This window comes from Lissotriton helveticus, chromosome 6, assembly GCF_964261635.1.
Source record: "Lissotriton helveticus chromosome 6, aLisHel1.1, whole genome shotgun sequence".
NCBI lineage: Eukaryota > Metazoa > Chordata > Amphibia > Caudata > Salamandridae > Lissotriton > Lissotriton helveticus.
Window position 1 is genome coordinate 76,524,450 of NC_136067.1, and position 16,329 is coordinate 76,540,778.

Here is a 16,329-nt window from a genome sequence, read left to right on the forward strand (position 1 = left end):
AGATACATGTTATTAGAATGTTCAATTTACATTGATATTGGTCTATTTCACTAAATTTGCCTTTGGAGTTTGTGAGTCTTCTTCAAAGTTTTAGTAAATTTATATGAGAGCCTGTTCTTCTTGTGCATTGTTATAACCAATAATAAATGATAGTTTATTACAAGAGTTTTTTAGATTTCTAGATTTATATTCTTTGTCTAAACGTGCACTGTAATTAATATAAAAATGAATTGTTTTGAAGTTGAGAAAAAGACTGAGTGGGTGCCGACATAAATTGCCTTTGTACTGTTGGGGCGCACCCACTGCTACCTACTATCGGACCTCTGTTACCCGTTGTGAGGTCCATTTACACTCTCACACAGACGAGATGATCTTTTATTGGAAGCATGAGAGGTAAAGGGAGAACACTATCAGTCATCCAAAATTTGAAAGACAGTGCAACCAATTGGGTCACACAATAATCCAGACGAGAGCTTTAAAATGAGATTAGTGAGCTTTTACTCATAAATTCAGAAATACATTTATGTAGACCAGTCTCAGCATAAGAGTTTAGGAGTACAAAACAAACAAAACATGTATATCTGTACAGAAGAAAACATACTATTAGTTCAATTATCGTTAGGCAGAAGATAAGGAAAATTAATTATGAATTACAATTCATCAATCGATTTTCAAATAAACCATTAGTCCTGTCTTTCCCTATACTGCTCGAACAGAGACCAACTATTCTAATAAGCATTTGGTTAAATTCAAATGAGAATAAAAGGAAGGAAAGGTGTCAGCAGGTGGAGTCTTTAGTAGAAACACTCCAAGCATTTGGGTCAAGTGGCATAAAGTAACACAAGCACAACATGGGTCTAAACCGTATGAAGTCTCAAGATGTCTCTCCTACAGGAGAAGAAAGAATGAACGCTCTCCTTCACTAAGCACAGCATAACATCAATTGCATTTAAGGTAGAAAGTCCCACGTGATTCCATTCCCAGGACATTTCCCAATCTTCCAGCACAAATTGGACACTATCACCTTCTTTGCCACATCAATAAGTTGCAACTTTGTTCATCCTTGGCCACTCTTCTCTTCCTCCATGGGAACTCCTCTCCTCGCTTGTTACTGCGATTATCTCTGCCGAGTCCTTCTTCTCATATATTGCTATCTATTAATACAAAACTCCTTGATGCTAACTAATGAGGCTGGTCCACACCTGCAGTGGAAACAAAATGCGACAAACATTCCACAGTGATGGTTAAACACAAACAGAACGAGCTTGCACTGAACCATTACGTTAGGTTAGAATTAAATTGCACATAAAGTTAAGCTAAAATACACATTAGGCTTCAAATTAACAGCCAACTTTAAAAAGTGCACTAGGTGTCAGATATATGCACAAAGGTAGAAGCATCGCAAATGATCTCATAAAACATGATAAATACAAAAATCTATTAGGATTTATTAATAAAGGTACTTTCAAGTGAACATAATGTCGTGTTACACCTAAATCTCCTGAACATTTATTTGCACATCTCATTTAAAGTTTTCACAGTAAATCATTGTATCTATAGATTTTCCCTAATTATTAATAAATCAGTACATTAATTTTCTCTATTAGTCAGAATTTAAACACACATAAACTGCATCTGCCTCACGTGTAACAGATGCAATTTATAAAATGTGTTTTTAAATTGTAGTCTTCACCTTTCCTTTAGTACGTTAATCACACAAAATATATTTGAGTGCTGACTACTCATAGATGGGATTTACTCCTACCTTTATGTCAAGGTGGGATCAGAATTATGCGTTTCCAGTAAGACTAGTGGTCGGGCAGACGCCAACAAAGCACCAAACCAGGGCCACGCACATCTGGGTGTCTGGCATTTTTCCTTTGCTTACGGCTGCTGTTCTTCAGTTCTGGCTGTGAAAGCAGAGAGCTGGATTGTACAATTCCCAGTGCAATCAAAATCTGTTACGGAAACAGAATAAATTATGTGTTCAATATTTTACTGCTGGGCTTGGCACCTCCCTATCCTGGTAGCAACCAAACAAACAACAAACTGTCCTACTTGTGTGCTTCTAAGGAGGTCTCGCTTCCCTCTCTGAGCTGCCCTGATGAAGACCTGCATGCTGTTTTGGTGTGAAGTTTTGGTGGTTGGATGCTGGTTGAGGAGGGGTGCTTCCTGGTTGTCTAACGTAGATCCCAAAGGTAAGCGGCTCAATGAGGTAATTGAGGTGATACACGCGCGAGTGAGGATGGTGTCAAAAGAACATGGTGCCCCACCCAGGTCCGCTTGGTCTGCCTGTCGCACCATGTAAACAGCTCATGAGGTTGCTAGAAGACATCCTGCTTCTCATGTCTGATTCATGTTCTGCAGGTGGTCACAAAGTTAATTTTTCAACTCAAGCCATATATTAGAAAGAGAACAAGAAACAACTATTTAATTGTGAACTGCCAAAAACATACTTGGACCCAGAAGACACTCATATTTGCAATGTAAGCCAATGTTAGAGGAGTTGGCCTAACGGCTAAGGCGCTCGACCTCGGACCTGGGGATCTGGGTTCGAGCCTCGGTAACGACGCCAAAAACCTCCTGTGATTCTGGGCAAATCACTATGGGCCAGATGTAGGTGGCCATGTAACGGCCGATTTAGGCCGTTACCGACCGGTAAATGGGTTTTTGGGATGTAGGGGCATCATTTTACAGATTCGGTAAATTTACCGAATCGGTAAATTTACTGAATCTGTAAAATACCGAATCAGTAATTTTACCGATTCGGTAAATCCAAGATGTAGGTAGCACTGTTTACAATGCTACAGGCCTTCAGAATTCGGTATTTTACCACACAATCCTATTGTGTGGTAAAATACCGAATTCAGGTGTGCATGCACATCTGTGCATTCACACCTATGCCATGTGACAGACAAACATGCCCTTAGGGCATGTCAGTGTGCCACATGGCGCACATGCCTGTATTTGGGGTGCTAGAGGGTGTCAAAGTGACACCCCTTGCACCCTTGCTGGAATCGGTATTTACCGAATCGGTAAATACCGATTCGGTATTGCCCATTGATTCCTATGGGCTTCAATGCCCATAGGAATCAATGGGCATTACCGAATCGGTATTTACAGAATCGGTAAATACCGAATCTTAACGATTCGGTATTTACCGATTCTGAAATACCTACATCCCCCCCCCCCTCTATTTTACCACTTCTTAAATACCGAATCGGTAAAATTCGGTATTGAAGAAGTGGTAAAATAGAATTACCTACATCTAGCCCTATATCTCCCCGTGCCTAAAATGAAAGTGTGTTCTCATGTAACGTAACTGGTGCTATGTAAAGCGCTCTGATACCTGATTCGGTTTGGGTCTAGCTCGCGCTATATAAAACTCTGCAAAAAAAAAAAAAAAGTTGTACGAAACTGTAATGAGGTTTGATCCAGATGTACGACCGAATCGCTCCCATTCTTTGCGTGGACCAAAATGTAAAGACAAGTATCCGAAACCCATAAGGGTAGGCAATAATATATTTTACAGTATGAAGTATCAATAAAGCCCTTCAAACCACTCACTCAATAAACATATTCAAATCAGATTCCACTCTGTGTTTCGAAACCTAAAATGTTTTATTCTTTATTATTGGCTATGACTTCTGCCATATTTGCCAGGCAATCACCCGTTCCCTTTATCTTGATTTAATCTTTTTTGTGACATTTTGTTTATTCAGGTGTTCCTCCATTGTATGAACAGCTTTCATCTTTATAAACAGGAAATGACACCAAAAAACTGCAGGAAGCGCAGTGTCCCTTTTACAGCAGACTAGTTGAAGTGCTATTCACTTTCTATCAATTGCAAAATGCAAACTCATGTTTTTCATCTCTTCTTCTATCGTAGATCTACACACCATGCCTTTACTTCCTCTCACCTCCATATGATTAGTGCCCAACCACCCTAAGAAAGTAAAAATACTTACAAAAGTATAACAATACTGTTGCACCCTATGACAGGTTGACATAGGTAGCCAGGTAGAGTTTTGTAGTTTTCTTTATTAGTTCCATGTTGTGGGTAACATCAGTCCTTATTCCAGTTGACAGCCTTCACTCCAGCCCCACCAGGCGCAGCCTCCCTGCTGCCCAGCCCCTCTCCAACTGTCCCCACTCATCCACACACACACACAGGCATTCCATTCATCACAGTCACACCAACATTCCGTTACCATCTCTCACTGAGCAGCTAAGAGAAAGCTAGGCTGGGTAACATGCATAAACAATACGAGGATATAACAAATATATTTTTATGAAAGGGTATTGATTGACAAAGCCTGTGTACATTAAAAACAATAGCAGTTTTTAATAATAAAATATTAATTACCAGATATACTTACATTTTACGCAACGCAACCCAGCAAGACAATTTGGTACACTGCATCAAATGGAGAGCACAGGAATTAATCATATTTACGAAGATATGGCGCATTCCTACTCGCTCTCTCCTGGTGCAAGGGTGCCTGCATTACAGGATTGTTTTTGTGTAGGAAGGTGTACCTTCCCTCACAAAAATAATCCTCAGAGGCCTTTCCCTCTTTCTATGTGTGCTGCAGAATGCAGCACAAGTAGCTAGAAGAGCTACAAGGAAAAATAAGCATAACATACTTCTGCTCCACGCCTCTGTTGGGATGGTGTAGCATTTTTGCGCATTCCAAGTTTAAGAACCATTGGAATGCACCAACATTCATAGGTGGCTGCGTGGGAACCCACTCCACCCATAGAACGCATTCCCAAAGCAGAGCAATGCATGGCAGCGATTTTCACTGCTTTGCTTTAATTCGGGATTTTCTAAGCCATGCAGAGCCAGGCAATGTGACTTTATGTAACTTAGTAAATATCGCTTAAACCCTTGCGTCGCTTTGGGCCACTTTGCGTGATGCAGTGGCAACGCCAGGGCTTAGTAAATCAGGGCCAGAGTATTTTTGTAAGTGAGTACATATGAGAAAAAATTTAAATGCTGGAAGATTTTTTCAGTAAACCTTGGTGAACTACATTTGTCAGCGAGTTAGACACCTATAGATATTGAAATGACATACTCCAGACAGTTATATAGTAGTAATCCTCACTCTCAGCACAAAACAACACTTTGTACTGCGACCTTACACTGATAGGTTGTGATATGCAAAATATTTCGTTATCCTCACTAAGATGGCGTCCAGGATAAGGCATCGAATTACATTCATGTTCTGTCAAATATGACTGTCACAAGGAGGAGCTATGAGCCTGCACAGGATGGCTGCGGAGACTCTCGGCTCTGCCGAGTCCTTCCGCCGGCCCCAAAATCCTGACTACCATCCTGCCTCCTGGGCCCGGGAAAGTGCGGCGGAGGTGAAGTGGAGCGGGTGGGGCTTCGGCCGGGGGTCTGGTGCAGCGCCGGTCGGGAATTGTGCCCGCTCGTAATTCGGGGCCTACCAACAGCAGAGACCGGGGGCCGGAGTTGCGTGGCCAGCCACCCCGAAGTTGAATAACACCGGGGACCCGAAACCGGAAGTGTCCGATCGGGTCCCCTCTGGAACGGCGCGAAATCGGCAGAGGTGGCTGACTTACTGGCGGGTGGGGCGGCTGGATGCACCCCCGCCCCCGCCTGTGCAGAGTGTGCGCCTGCCTGGAGGTCTTGGAAGCAGCATCTTCTGAGGAAGACGGGGGGAAGGGTTCCTGACAGTGCGATGGTGGCAGTGGATGTGGTGTGCTGTGGGGACAACAACCCTCCCCCTAAATGACTTCCTGTGCTCTGTGGTGGCATAGGTGAACTTGGGGGGTGCTTGATAAGCCCACCAGTGGACCCTGTTGCGCAGATTGTTATTTCCAGCGGCGGCATATAGAGGGACCCGGAGTCGGTTGAACAGACCTGAAGTGCAAAAGTGTTGGTGTGGCCCTACTAGGCCTGGTACACAGGGACGCCCGGAAGATCCAGAGAGAGCCGGCAGAGAAGTCCCTGCGGGGTCAGCTGGACTGAACGACAACAGCAGATAAAATGGCGGCCAGGCAGGATGGGGAGAAGAACCCCTCGAGATCGCAGAGAGCCCCTAAACCGACGCAATCCAATAAGCTGGACCGCTATACCCAGCCAAAAATCTCGCTTTCTGGAGGGGGATCCCCAACGGTGGCCTCGGGTGCGAGACCTGACAAAGAGGGGGAAGTCACGCTTCAAGACATTATGGGTGCTATAGACGGAGTAAAGTCCTCCTTGGGTCAACAAATGGAGACTATGGATGCCAAGCTGGACACGGTGTCTATAGAAGTCAATCTTTTACGGGCGGATTTGACTTAGGTGAATGAGAAGGTCAAAGCCTTGGACATTAAAAGTTCTAGTCTGGTTGATGATGTCGCCCAGCTCCAGCAGGAAGTACGAGTGCTCCGAACCTCCCATGAGCAAATGGAACGCAAATTGGATGAGTACGAAAGCAGGGCCCGGAGAAATAACCTACGAATAATAGGTGTTCCGGAAAGATCAGAGGGGCCCGCCCCTGATCTATTTGTGGAGGGACTCATCCTCAACCAGCTTCAGCCCAAGGGCCTCAGCAAGCTTTTCACCGTGGAGTGCGCGCACAGGGTGCCCGGGGGGAGGCCGAAACCGCCCCGCCCGCTGATAGCTAGGATACTGAACTTTCGTGACTGAGACCTTATCCTGCAGACAGCCAGAGTTGGTGGCCATGTTCAAATTGAAAACGCTCCCATCTCCTTTTTACCGGACTTCACGCAGACAGTACAGAAGCAACGTCGGAATTTTCTGGCAGTTAAAAAAAACTACGTGATAGAGGTTTGAAATATGCCATGATGTTTCCTGCGCGCTTGAGAGTGGAGACACGTGGTAAGGTGTGTTTTTTTGATAATCCTGAGGTGGTATCTGACTGGCTGGACACTCTCTCTGGTGACGGAGCGGAGTCGTCAGGCCGTGCGGATGAGGAGGCGGGGCTGGAACAGGAGTGAGAATCTTCTTGCACCTCTTGTATGCCTTTCTCAGGAAATTGTGCCAGGACTGAGTGGAACCGGAGAATATCCTGACTTATGGGAACTTTGAGAGATGATTGGATTCGAGGCTCAAGGGGGGGGGGTTTATTGTCATTGGGCGGGTTTCGGGGCGGGGGCGGGGGTGGTGGAGCGGGATCCTTCTCCATTGTTTATTTCTTTTTTTGAAGTGTTAGGGGCGACAGGCACTATGCAGTTTTTAGCGTACAGTTTTGAGCCCTGTGTGCAGGGCAGCAGGGAGGGGGCAGTTGGGGGGGTATGTTCATGTTTTGTATTGTTAGAATTGTAGGTTCCATCAGCATCAAGAATGGGTCAAAATGGCAGCGAGTGGGGGGAGGGAAACAGGGCTGGGTAGGCGATGGGGGTAGTGAAATAAATGTATTGAGTTGGAATGTTAACGGGCTAGGAGACAAGATTAAACGTAGTGTAGTCCTTCAGTTTCTAAAGAGACCGGCACCAGACGTGGTACTACTCCAAGAAACCCATTTAGTAGGCAATTCGTGTAAGGCACTGCATGGAATGGGGTATAAACTGAGTGCACATTCGGGATTCACCTCGGGTTCGAGAGGAGTGGGAGTGTTGATCCGTAACTCGTTCCCGCTGTCTGTAGCCTCTGTGTGGGAGGACGAAAGAGGTAGGTATGTTGGGGTATTGGGCCGGTGGGAGGGTCGCCAGGTCACCCTTCTTTCCGTATATGCTACAGCTGGGCTTCAGGCCTCGACTTTGGCAGACCTGGGATCGGTCCTCCTGTCTCTCCCGGAGGGTCTTTTGCTGATGGGAGGCGACTTTAACGCCGTTGTTTCAGGAGACATGGACAGATATCCCCCTCGAGCTCTGGGGCGGACGGTGTGCTGGTTACCTGACTTTATGGAGGCAATGGGTCTTGTGGATTGTTGGTGGATGCGGCACCCAAACCAGAAGCAATATACATTCCATTCTGGGGCACATTATAGTCTGTCGCGATTGGACTATTGTCTAGTCCTTGCAGCTCAATCCATGTATGTGGCTGAGGTCAGCCATTTGGCCAGAGGGATCTCGGACCACTCTCCATTATGGGTCCATGTTATTGTCAATCGTGGCTCAGCAGGTCGAGTGGCCCCTATAAATCCTTGGTATTTGCGGTGCCCCAAGGTTCGTAGGGAACTCCTCACCAAGCTGGAAGAATACTTTGTCCTGAATGAGGGGTCTGTTACTTCATCAATATCCTTGTGGGAGGTGTTTAAGACTGTGGTCAGGGGGCAGGCGGTGTCCTTGATAGCGGGAGCCAAGAAAGAGAAGCAGAGAGAGGTGGTGGAATTGGAGGCTGAAATTGAGCGACTGGAAGGAGAACTGGAGCAAGGAGTGACGTAGGACAGGCTCCATCATCTAAGCCTTAAACAACACGACTATAAGGTGCTTGTCTCAGACAGCGGGAGAGCAATTGGTAGGGTACAGCAAGGTAGGCTCTATGACCTGGGGGGCAAGGCAGGAAAACTTATAGCGTGGCTGTATAGGAGGGAGTTGGCTGACCGTCTCGTCCCTGAGTTGATCACGGAGGAGGGTGAGGAGCTAGTAGATCCTCAGTGTATAGCGGAGGAATTCACCAAGCACTTTCGCACTGTCTACACTTCGGTCTCGACTAGGCCGGAGGCTGACTCTCACCATTTGCTCCGTGATCTGCAGCTCCCACATCTTTCTTCGGAAGATAAGAATTTCATGGATAGTGACCTTACGGCGGATGAGGTTGCCTTGGCTATCCGTTCTATACGCCCTGGTAAGGCATCAGGCCCCATTGGTCTCCCTATAGAACTGTATAAGCTCAGACCGACCGCCTGGCACCTTATTTAAGAGGAATGTTTCTGGAGTCCAGAGAGGAGGGGACCCTTACGAGAGACCAGAGGATAGCATCAATAGTTGTGATACATAAAGAAGGGAAGGATAAGACCAGCTGTGCCTCATATAGGACTATCTCCCTGCTGAACGCAGAACCCAAAATTCTGGCCAAGATATTGGCCAATAGGCTGTTAAAGGTCATCACTGAGTTGGTCCACCCTGATCAATCAGGCATTATGCCTCAAAGAAACACAGCTCTGAACCTGCGCAGATTGCATGGGGTTTTGGCCAGGGCACAGACGATACGAGAGCCGGCTATAATTGCGTCCCTCGATGCTACAATGGCTTTTGACACAGTCGAATGGCCATATTTGTGGGCGGTTTTGGCCAAGTTTGGGTTCGGCCCTGGATTTATTGGCTGGGTGCGCCTGTTGTATTCTGAACCTTTGGCGCAAGTAGTAGTGAACAATAAAGTTTCGGCCTCCTTTCTGTTGGGGCGTGGCACCCGGCAGGGTTGTCCACTGTCCCCTCTTCTTTTTGCGCTGGCAATAGAGCCTCTGGCGGCCTGGATACGCTAGGAACCCTCGATTAGGGGGCTGAGGTGGTCCCCTGAATGGGAGGATCGCATTTCCCTATACGCTGATGATATTTTGTTGTATTTGACCTCCCCGCATAAGTCTCTCATGGTAGTTTGTGATGTCCTTGCCTCTTTCGGACGTAACTCTGGCCTCTCTATTAATTGGAGTAAATCGGTTTTATTTGTGTTGAGTGGGGATTCTCCTGTACCTCCTAGGAACTGTCCTATACAAGTTAGTGAAGACGGCTTTAAATATTTGGGAATTTTTGTATCTCTAAATCCGTCAGTTAGGTATTCCCGTAATCTTCTTCCTCCTCTTGGTCGGCTCGGGAGGGACGTATCTAATTGGAAGAGGCTTCCTCTTTCATTATTAGGCAGGACGACATTGTTTAAAATTATGGCTCTCCCATGCTTTCTTTACGCCTTACAGAACTCCTTAGTTGTTTTGCCCTCAAGCTATTTCCGTGAGATTGAAGGGCTACAGCGAAGTTTGCTCTGGGAGGGGCGGCCGCGCATTGCATTGCACAAGTTGACTCTTTCATGGTATGATGATGGCATCACTCTCCCGGATATTAAACGATATTACTGGGCGGCACATTTGACTGCAATTAACCACGGTACGTATGGCCGGATTGATGATCCCGGCTACGCCATGGACAGGTGGTTGCTTTCCGGTATAATAATTATAATAGAGCCTTATATTCTCGGCCTAATAGAATGCAATTGACGGGGCCTACTAAGCATTCGGTCCATGTGTGGCATGGGGCAACGAACTCGGTTGGCTGGAGGGATAAAGTGACTATGGCTACCCCGCTGTGAGACTCTGAGAGACTTGGTAAGCTCTAGAAGACGAAAGGCTTCGACAGGTGGGATCTTATTGGAATCTCCTCTGTTAAGGATATCTGGGGGAAGGGGGAGATTAAATCATTTGAAGTGATGCAGAAAGAATATAAGCTTGCACCCTCTGAATATTTTCGATACGTGCAAATTCGACACTCTCTCCTGTCAGTACTACCTTGTGGTGCTACCTTGTGGTGCTGAACCCTCAGAGCCTTCTCCCCTGGAAGACAGGATACTCGATGGACACTTGCCTGATAAGACGATCTCTCTCATATATAAGAAATTGATCAATCATAGGACCGACTCTCTTGGGGCACTGAGGGACAAGTGGGTGAGCGACGGGCTTGTGTTGGACGATGAAGACTGGCAGTCAGCAGTATCGTCGCCTAGAGAGGTCGCTATTCCAGCTCGTCTCCGTCTTGTACAGTAAAAAATTTACATAGAATTTACCTAACGGGCCCTAGGCTGATGCACATGGGTCTCTCAGACTCGGGGCTCTGTAAACGAAAATGTGGCTCTATCGGTACCTTCGTGCACATCATTTGGGAGTGCGATTCCGTAGGCGCGTATTGGCGCAGCATTCATGACACAATCAAGGAGGTGCTTGGGGTTTCTCTTTCCCCAGAGGTGAGGAGATGCTTGCTCAATGTATGGGATCCTACTGACTTAAATAGCTCGCAGACGCAATGGGTCACATTGGGCTATATGATTGCCAAACGTGATATCGCGCAGTTGTGGGGAGCGGAGCGGGCCCCCTCGCCTGAAGGATGGGAATTTAGATTGGATTATGTTTAGGGAAAAGACTACTTATGTTGCGAGGGGGAGCCCACGTAAATGGTCAAAGATCTGGGGACCTTGGAATAGTGACAGGGGAGAAATTTGTACGCCGCCCTTTGGAGCTGTCTCTGATGATTCCCCCTCCCTGTGAAGTTCCAACAATTTTCTTGAATTTGTATATTCTGTTGTCCCAGGTCGTTTGCTCAGCTACTGTAATTGACCCACTGTAATGTTTCTATGCTGATGTTTGTTTCAATAAAAAGAAATAAAAAAAAAATATGACTGTCACATTTTCTGAGTGTGAAAAACTGTGAGAAAGTTTAAAGCTACAGGCTCCATCTTTAAACCTGAAATGTTTAGCCCACATCAGTAATAAATATTATGTGACTTAAAGGCACCCTTTCACAAAATGATTTCTTCTCCGATCTCTCAGACATATTTTAATATTATTACGGATATTATTAGGAAACTGCAATGGTTTATGAAATGCATACATAAATAAACAATTCTGTCTAAGGGGATCACCATTGATATTCATAAGCACTGAATTCTCCCTCCCACATGGGGGGGACTCCGGAGCACTTCTTTCAAAGTCACAATTTTACAGTATCTTCGCCTTACTTCGCAAATCCCAGGAGATACCTATGACAAAAATGTAAAATGTACAGCTTTACAACAGGCTATATTGCCAGTTCCATTAATTCACTTTAAAAGATGGAAGAAAAGACATACAGCCTTTAAAAGACACTAAAAACAAGCAAAAAGTGTCCTTCAGAACTCTGTTTTGCTTTCTTTTCAAATGAATGATAGGGAAGCAAAGGACAATGTAACTGTGTAGGCTGCAGCATTCAAAGTATGAGAATAGAAGACTGAACCTGTAGGGAACCCTGACCTGCAGTGCTCGATCATGCCCTGTAGGGGGCAGTTTACTCAGTTTTTTTCTCCGGCTCTTGTTGACAGGATCCTGGAGCGCAGCTCTGCCTTTTTAAGCATTTTTACCTACAATTTTTCTTCAAAACCATTTCAAAAGTGGGGTACTTGATGTCCTTCAAGGCGAAGAGTATTTTCTAATATTTTAATGACTGGAAATATATATATATTTTTTCCAAAAAGCCATCCCTGCCATATTCTGGGCGAAATGCCCAGAATATGGCAGAAAAATTGTAAAAAAAACAGACCTGCATAGGATCGTACCCTCTGGTTACTAGATTCACATGATCCCAAAAAGTGTCACTGCAGGACTCTCCCCAGACATACTTTGATATATATATATATATAGAGAGAGAGAGAAAATGTGCCATCATGGCCAAGTGGAGCACTGGAGAGACAACTGAGGAGGAGAGACTGCTCCCTCTGCCAGTGCCCCACCTCACTCTCTGAGGACTCCCCCTGAGGGAGATCCCAAAAGAGAACATCCCGTGAGACACAACATCCCCACTTGATGCCGAAGACATAGACGCCCAGAAGAGGTACAGCACCTATTTGCATGCTGTCAAGGGCTGCTTCGACTGCGATGACTCAAATAACATTGAAGAGGAGGAGACTGTTGACGTTGATGGAACGCGATGGTGCTCTTTCATTTGCAGGGGTGCATCAATATCGCGAATAGTCTGCACCTACATTCATTGCTTTGTCGTGTTAACATTTGGTTTTTAGAATGTACTTGGTAATAACATGTGAAAGTGCAATGATAGAATGATTACGTGCCATGTAAAGAAACTAACGTGGCAGTTATATTTTGAATAATGTAACCTTTAGCAATTGTTTGCAATCGATCAACGAAGTTGCTCATGTACAATGTAATGCATAGTTAAACGTGCACCATATTAAAGTTGCCCATGGATGTGTTAATTGAGCTTTAAAACGTAAGATTTCGTAGGCTGCTCATAATGATATGTGCATTGATGTGTTCATGTAACATTATAGTTCGGAAATGCTTATATCAAATGTTCACTTATATGCATGTTCGTATGTGCTTATTCTTATGTTGGCTGATTTCTGAAGGCCTGGAATGTATGTTCCCTGACAGCTCTCGTGATGAGGGGAAAAGCTAAAATTAATGAGCGCATTGGATTTGTTTTGTTCTCACGTTTCTGTTGCGGGTGGAGAAAGTCGTCTTTGTTAGTTAGAAAAACCTCTTTGTTTTAGGAGTTAGGCTTGGGGAGGAGAAGATACTTTTTTGCAAGAATGTTGATGATTGGGAGACGGTGCACTTTCTCACTGAAGAAGATCTGGGAATCAAGGTCATCGAGCCAGGAGCTGAGAGTATCGAAACTAAATGGAAAATCACCTATGAGAAGTGCTCAGTAGGATGAGGTGATCCATATGCAAGCAGTGGGCTTGTTCTATGTTTTGCATTTTGAATTGGGGACAGTCAGGAGAAGAGGTGAGGAGATCGATGGAGAAGGAAGGAGCATCTTAGAACGAGCTCTGTAGCTTTGGCTACTTGACCCATATACGTGAGTGCACTTCTTAGAAAGTCTTCACATGCTGACACATTTTCCTGATCTTGCCTGAGGAATGCTAACTAGGGATGTCACGGTTTTAGTAGTGTAGGGACAGACTGATGCTTTTCACTTATCAACCCCACATGAAGACGGATCTTGACGTGGGGGTAATCATTGCCTGTGTTCTGGAATTTGTCTTTTTTTTCATGCTCCAGCGTTTTACTCTTGGCCGTAGGTTTGGATTTTTATTAGTTCCCATGTACTTCTACAACCTCATCTTGAGGTGTCTGTATGTCCAGTTATTTTTGGCTTTGTAATAAACCCACTAGCTTGGAATTCGGAGTCTGTGATTTTTCACTGCCATGTTCCTTTAAAGTTGTTAGTTTGCCTTAATTGAGTTATTTCTCCCCTCTACACTTCCCAACAGGTAATAACGGTCCATTGACCAAGGGTTCCAGAGTAAATTGGTAGAGAGGAACCCGGCCTTATCAACGTCAAGAGCTACTTTGCCCGAGAGACATCAGTAGACACCAACTTCAAAGTAGAGACATGATTTGATGTCAAGACCTTGTTCTACTACGCAGAAGACTAAGGAATGGCTCTTGTGCACATGAAATCTGAGAGGTCCCTTTCAGAATTGGGTTCTGAGTACTCCAGAGTACTCTCTGAGAAATCGTTTTGCTTAAATATCATACTTTGTTTATCTCTTGATTTACAGATTTGTTTGGGGTGATGAACTCGTTATTCTAGTCAGTGCTTGTGATTGTCAATCGAGAGGCCCTGAGAGCAAAGGGATGGCTTCTCACCTATAATCCTACTTCTCGCTCAGGGGAATCTCCATTGAAATCATGAGCCAGATGTGTAGCTCACAGCAGTGCAGCTGGTGCAAGGCACCGAGCGCAGAGGTGGGAGGGACCCCAATTACAACAGCCTCTTGAGCTGCTGGAAGTCAGGGTGGGGAGAGGGGTACTCTAGCACCCCCAAAATAACCATGTTTGAGTTTCAAACTTTAATGAGTATGAAAGATGCATTTACATTTTGTTTTTATCTGGCCACATTTGCTGTGTGTTCAAAGACAGAGGTCAAATGTCAGCCATGTTTTCTGATAAATTGCTGCTTATTCTTCTAACATTGAGACTGGTATTTTCTTTCTTTCTCTTACTGCAAAGTGTGGGGATTTTGTTAAGTGACCTGTGTGACAAGCTTGATTTTAATAGGATCAAAACAAATTAATATACTTTACTTGCTGATGTGCAAATGACAAATATTTGCTAAAACCCAATTACCATGCATTACCATTTGTGTGAACTGCATGTCCGTTCAAACTTAGTGGTCATTTTATAGAAAACGTGCTTTTTGTAAATGACAGTGTGCTACAACACAATGCTTTACTAATATATTTGTGACAGTGTGCTCCTAAATGCAACACAGCTACATACTACACCCTTACCACTCCCCTACTGAATGGTGTGGCTCATTTGTGACACTTCTTCTCTGTGTGATGCTTGGATTTTTCACAATCCATATGAGTTCAGTGATGTAATATTGACGGCAGCATCCTAAATCTGAAAATTATTCCTGCACCACTGCCTCCTAGGCCCACAGGAGCTCTTAGCACTGGCAGCTTGCTGTTAGATCTGTCATGCTCCCTCAGTTGCAGGCATCAGACTCTGAGCAGCAGAAACCACTGAAGAACCATGAGTGCACTGCAAAGGTCTCATTGCACCCTCACTGAATGGCTGGGCAGTGTGCATGCCCACTTTTGTAAATGCAGAATGGGCGGCTTGCTGCGTGGCTTCTGCAGAGACAGTAACAGAAATCATCGCGTTCAGTCTGGCAGGTGGAGGGCAGCCGATGGAGGTTGGTAAAAGAACATAGGGGCATATTACCAAGGCGGGCATTATGTGATTATCGCCGCTAATCGGCGATAATTCTATCACCCTATGAGCAAGCTGTCGCTAACAGCAGTTAGCGACAGCTTGTAGGCGATAGCGAGCGGTTTGGGGCCCACTTTGCATGTCAGCGATATTTAGCGCTAATGACATGCAAAGTGGGCGTACCCAACCTGTTAGCGACTGAAAGTAGTAGCTAACGTCGCTATCACCTATTATCAACGCAGGCGTAGCGATGGAAATATTCACGCTAAGCTCGAATATCTCCAAAAACTAACGCCTGCTCAGACCAGTTCTTAGCCATTATATCCAATGGGAGTTGGATATTATGGCTAAGTCCTCGTTAGCGATAATGCGTCAATATCGCTGGATTACCAGCGATATTCACACACTTCGCCGCTAACGCCGGATATTTTATCGCTTTAGAGATAAACATTGCTAATAGCAGTTTATCTCTGCGATAATATCCGGCGATGCTTGGTGTTAAAAAAATGCTCGCTAAGCCCATTTAGCGATAAATATCGCTAGTTGTTGGTAATATGTCCCATAGTCTTACCTAGGACAGGGTGCTGGAACTAGGAAAATTAATTATGTGAGCGTTGTTTGTTTCATTGTTTTCTATAAATTGCACAGCCAACTTTAAAGCAACTTCTTGAGTTTGCTAATGAACAATTTGTCCTTGATAAAACCAGATTTACAAACAGTTATGCTTCTAAAACCCATGGAAATTGGCTAGAATCTCAGAAAACAAGATGTTGCTCCCCAGTGCAAGTGACTGGGAACTTAAGTAACTGTTATACATAGTACTGTAATAGAGGCAATTGAGCCAACAAATTAACAAGGGGAGTTGAGCCAAGAGTCTGTCTTGGTTTCAAGAGCCTGTCTTGGCTTGAAGACGTAAAAGCCCAGGCACAAGCTGAGTGATGAGAAGATTTGGCATGGAGATGGTGCGACAAGTATTATGTAAAAATAT

The 16,329-nt window shown here is 44.9% G+C and overlaps 1 long non-coding RNA gene across 1 annotated transcript in view; it reads left to right on the forward strand.

The window, feature by feature from the left end:
• LOC144762245 (uncharacterized) overlaps nucleotides 1-15,456 on the forward strand; it is a 637,926-nt gene extending 622,470 nt beyond the window's left edge. The window contains exon 3 of the long non-coding RNA XR_013596068.1: nucleotides 13,892-15,456. This is a non-coding gene — a long non-coding RNA (uncharacterized LOC144762245). The remainder of the gene's footprint in view (nucleotides 1-13,891) is intronic.
• The last annotated feature ends 873 nt before the right edge of the window (nucleotides 15,457-16,329 follow it).